Here is a 5,053-nt window from a genome sequence, read left to right as displayed (position 1 = left end):
AAAAATATGGAACGCCTCATGAATTTGTGTCATCTTTGCACGGGGCCCTGCTAATCTTCTCTGTACTGTTCCCATTTTAGTATATGTGCTGCCGAATTGAACACTGAAACTTCTGAAAGGGCCCTCATGACTGCTTTCCTCCCACCCGAGGTCTTCTCTGCTTTCACTGTGTTGGCCTCATGTTAGCATTGAACACAACAAAGCTGCTTTGCCCTTGTTTTCTGGAAAGTTATGCCATCGTGAAATTCACAGAGTTGCCAAGGAATCCTGAAGGTCCAGGACCTCTGTCCTCTGCATCAACCCTACCTGTACCCTCAGCTTCTGTGCCTCAAGCAGGGAATAGACTTTCTTTGCTCTGTTAATTCCAGGCTCTGCCCTTCAGACTGCACAGAACAAAGTCTTGTTCCATGCTATAGCTCTTCAAATATTTGGATCTACTTTTCATATATTCAATCCCTCACTCAAATTAAGCTTTTCTTTAGGTGAAAAGACTTTCTAGTTCCATAAACTGCTTATCATATGACATGGCTTAGAGACCCCTCACCAGTCCTAACACCCTCCTCTAGATTGATTCATTACATCAATCTTTTTTTTTTTTTTTAAGATTTTATTTTAAGGTAATCTCTACACCCAATGTGGGGCTCAAACTCACAACCCGGAGAGTTTTGTGCTCCACCAACTCAGCCAGCCAGGCGCCCCCATTTTATCAATCTTTTAAAACATAGCTTCCAGCACAGAGAGAGGCAGGATCACGTAATGGTTAGGAACAAGGCCTCTGGAGTTACACAAGCCAAGTGGGAATCCAGGCTTTACAACTTACTAGTTTGGCAGCCAGCAATTTACATCACCTTACAGAGCTTGCATTTCCTCATCTTTAAAATGGGGCTAATAATTGAAAGAGTAGTGGGGCAAATTAAAAGATATAATCTGTGTGATGCCTAGGACTGGCATTCATTCGGCAAACATTTATCGAGTACCTACTTTGTGTCAGACACTGTTTTTGGCACTGGGGATACACCAGTGAACAAACAGATCCCTGTCCCAAGGTTCTTACATTCTTTTTTTTAAGATTTTATTTATTTATTTACCAGAGAGAGAAAGAATGCACAAGCAGGGGGAGAAGCAGGCAGAGGGAGAAGCAGGTTCCCCGCTGAGCAGGGAGCCCGATGCGGGACTGGATCCCAGGACCCCAGGATCATGACCTGAGCTGAAGACAGCTTAATGACTGAGCCACCCAGGCGCCCCAGAAACTTACATTCTTGTGGGAGGAGCAGTCAATAAACATTATAAATGAGTAAAATATATATAGAATATTAGATAGTGATAAGAACTTTCCAAGTTTTTAGTTCTGCATCCTTTTTGATGAACAATTCCCCCTTTAAATCATTTTTCTCTTCTTGCATTTTACTGTAAGTATTCAAGGGAAACCAGGCTGCTTCCTCAACACTTTGCTTCGAAATTTCTTCAGCCATCTGGGGCGCCTGGCTGGCTCAGTCAGTACAGCATGTGACTCTTGATCTTGGGGTGGTGAGTTTGCACCCCACATTGGGTACAGAGATTACCTTAAAAAGAATTAAAAAATTTAGGCGCACCTGGGTGGCTCAGTCGTTAAGCGTCTGCCTTCGGCTCAGGTCATGATCCCAGGACCCTGAGATCGAGCCCCGCATCGGGCTCCCTGCTCCGCGGGAAGCCTGCTTCTCCCACCCCCACTCCCCCTGCTTGTGTTCCCGCTCTCGCTGCCTCTCTCTCTGTCAAATAAATAAATAAAATCTTAAAAAAAAAAAAAGAATAAAGAAATTTAAAAAAATAAATTTCTTCAGCCAAATACCCAATTTCATCACTCACGAGTTCTACCTTCCAGCAAATACTAGGACACAAACACAATTCGGCCAAGCTCTTTGCCAATTTATATCAAGGATCTCCTTTGCTACAGTTTCCAGTTAACATGTCCCTCATCTCCATCTGGGACCCAGAGTGACTTTGACCATCTATATTTCTATCCACACCCTGTGCACTACCACTTAGGTAATCTAAGGAGACTGAGGTCTATATAGCTCTCTCCTTCTGAGCCTTCACAAGAATCGCCCCTAATGGTCCTTTCATGGCAATGGTGGCTTTCTCTAAGCATGCATCTCTGGTCTCTGACCATTCCCCAGTTCTAAAGCCACTTCCACATTTTCAGGCATTTGTTACAGCAGCACCCCAACTTCTCGGTAGCAAGCCTCTGTCTTAGGCCATTTGGGCTGCTATAACAAAATACCACCAACTGGGTAGATTTATTGCTCACAGTTCTGGAGACTCAGAAGCACAAGATCAAAGCACCAGGGTGGTCACCTGCTAGTGAGGGCTCTCTTCCTGGTTCACCGCCACACCTCCCCACTGTGTCCTCTCATAGTGGTCAGGGAGGGATCTCTCTAGGGCCTCTTTTATAAAAGACACTGGTCCCATTGCGGGCTCCATCTCATGGACTTAACATGTCCTGAAGGCCCACCTTCTAATACTATCACCTTCTGGGGTTAGGAAATCAACATATGAATCTGGGGACTGGGGGACACAAACATTCAGACCATAGCACTGTGGCTCCTGCACGTGCTAGAAGTTTCATCTTAAGCAAGTTATCTGACCTACCTATGACTCAGTTTCCTCAATTATAAAAGGAGGGCAAAAATAACACCTACTTCCTAGGGGTGAGGTGTGGTGAGGATTAACTGAGATAATACACGTGAAGTGTTTAGAACAGCGCCTGCCATAGGCAAGCAGTCTACCAAAGTTAGACACTATCATTCTGAAAGCCAAACATCTGCCCATTTTCCACTACTTCGACTATTTCTCAAAATTCCTCAAAGATTTCCAAGAACATCTCCACAGGCTCATTCCTAAATGTACCTGATGGTCTAGGTTGTGATTTATATGGGCCCGGACACTTAAACTCACTAGATTAATTAAAACTTAAACTAATTTTAAGCAACTAGGTCCTCTTTAGTTTTTTCCTATCGTTTTGGGGCTTGAATTCACTCTTAAATATGAACCCCCACTGTCTAGTTTAGTGCCTTGCACTTGGAAGGCACTCTAAGAAATACTTATAGAATAAAATTCTTTTCTACCTTAGTGCTATTTCTTCCTGATGATGATGATTGCTCCCAACAGCCTAGATCTTGACTTTATTTTTTGGCATATTTTCATTTACTGGGCATCCCAGACCATGGGCTCCCTTCCTCCTTTCCCTGCATCCCACAACTCTTTCCAATTCACTACCACCTTTTCCGCTTACTTTCTAAATTCCTCACTCCCCCGCATACCCACTCCTGTGGGTACTCCTCATGGCTCTCTGGCTTCTTTCATTTGTGTACCTGATTTCTCTTTCCAAGTAGACAGTAAGCTCCTTGAAGTTCAAATGAAGTCTTAAGAATTCCAGGCATCCAAGGCACCTGGGTGGCTCAGATGGTTAAGTGGCTGCCTATGGCTCAGGTCATGATCTCCAGGTCCTGGGGTCCTGGGATCCAGCCCCACATCTCATCATCTCATGATTGTCCTCTGGCTCCCCACTCAGTGGGGAGTTTGCTTCTGCTTCTCCCTCTACCTCTGCCTCTCCCCCTGCTCATATTCTCTGTCTCAAATGAATAAATAAAATCTTTAAAAAAAAAAAAAAGAATTCCAGGCATCCACCAAGCATAGAGAACACATAGCCAGCACTCAACTAACACCTCCATGATCACTTTTAAAACTTACATATCTTTAATTTTTCCAACCCCTTAGCTCTGCTTTCCTTTGCTCGACATCCTTTTCCCACACTCAGGATCCTACTTCACTCCTCATTAATCCCTAGAGCTGCACAGAGAAGGAGTACAGAGAGGGAGCACAGCAGAGGGCACAGAGAGACCAAGGGACCAAAATCCCTTGGCACGGGACCAAGATCCAAGTGGAAGAAGGGCCTTATGACCAACTCTATGGCTTCAGGCCCTGCTGTGGTTCCAGTTTTGAAAATATCAAAACGAATGCCAACAACAAATGTCATGGATAAAAAAGTGTTTTGTACCATTTGTAGAGAGGAGAGAGTAGTGAGGATCCAAATGTACACTCTGTCCAGGGCCAGATCGCCTAGGTTCAAACCCTTGTTTCAGCATTTACTAGATTCATGATCTTGGGCAAAATCCTTAGCCTCTCTGTGCCTGAGTTTCCTTATCTGTAAAATGGAAGTAACAATAGCTTCTACCTCACAAAGACTGTGAGGAGGATTAAAAGAGCAAATTCTTGAAAAGTGCTTAGATCTGTGCCCAAAATGTGAAAAAAGCTCAAGAAGTATTTGCTATTGTTACTATTTACTAATATTACCTATCAGTACCACAGGAATAAGAAGTAATAGCAGCGCACATAAATAAGAAAGATCTTCTGTGACTAATCATAATAATTGTCGCAAGGTACAGAGCACTTCCTAGATGCTCAACTTGCATTACCTCCCTAAATGTTGATGACAACTGTCGCACCATTTTACAATCGAGAAGCACAGAGAGGTTAAGTGTTTTTCTCAAGACCACAGAGTCGGCATGTGGCGAAGGTACATTTATTGGTAATTCTTACTGCGTCTCAGCAGGAAAGAAAGCCTGTGGGTGCAAAGGTAAACAGTCCAGGCCCCAACCTACAGGAAGTTTCTGCTTCCAGAGAAGGGGCGGGGCGGGGGCGGGAAAGAGGAGTAAACAAATAGTTATAGCACCGTGTGGTAATTGCTATAATAGAGGCTCACGGCAAAAAGCGCTGCCGGATCTCAGACACTGGAACAAGAAAAGTACTGACAGCTTAAGGGTCCATGTGGAAAGGGTCCACATGACAGTGACGGAATAAGCAGTGGTCCTCTGACCAACGTGTCCTGTAACAAACGTGCCACCCCGAAAGGACCGAACAAAAGCAGAGTTCAAAGCGGAGGCTGAGCGCCTAGCCGGGGGCGGGTCTGACGAGTCGCGGCAGGGCCGGAAAGGGGTTAAGGCGAGCGGGTGGGCGGGGCGCGCCCGTTGATTGGCAGGGGTGGGGCCAGGCTCGTCACCCGCCCCGTCCCTCC

The 5,053-nt window shown here is 45.1% G+C and overlaps 1 non-coding gene across 1 annotated transcript; it reads right to left on the bottom strand.

The window, feature by feature from the left end:
• On the bottom strand, positions 1-104 carry LOC114218001 (U6 spliceosomal RNA). The gene has a single exon (XR_003611084.1). It is a non-coding gene; the product is annotated as a U6 spliceosomal RNA (small nuclear RNA).
• Between the last annotated feature and the right edge of the window lie 4,949 nt (positions 105-5,053).

This window comes from Eumetopias jubatus, unplaced genomic scaffold, assembly GCF_037043125.1.
Source record: "Eumetopias jubatus isolate StellerSeaLion01/CBP00866 unplaced genomic scaffold, mEumJub1_p1.0 scaffold_7, whole genome shotgun sequence".
Classification (NCBI taxonomy): Eukaryota; Metazoa; Chordata; class Mammalia; order Carnivora; family Otariidae; genus Eumetopias; species Eumetopias jubatus.
The sequence above is the reverse complement of the archived record's forward strand: the minus strand, read 5'-3'. Positions and strand labels throughout refer to the sequence as shown.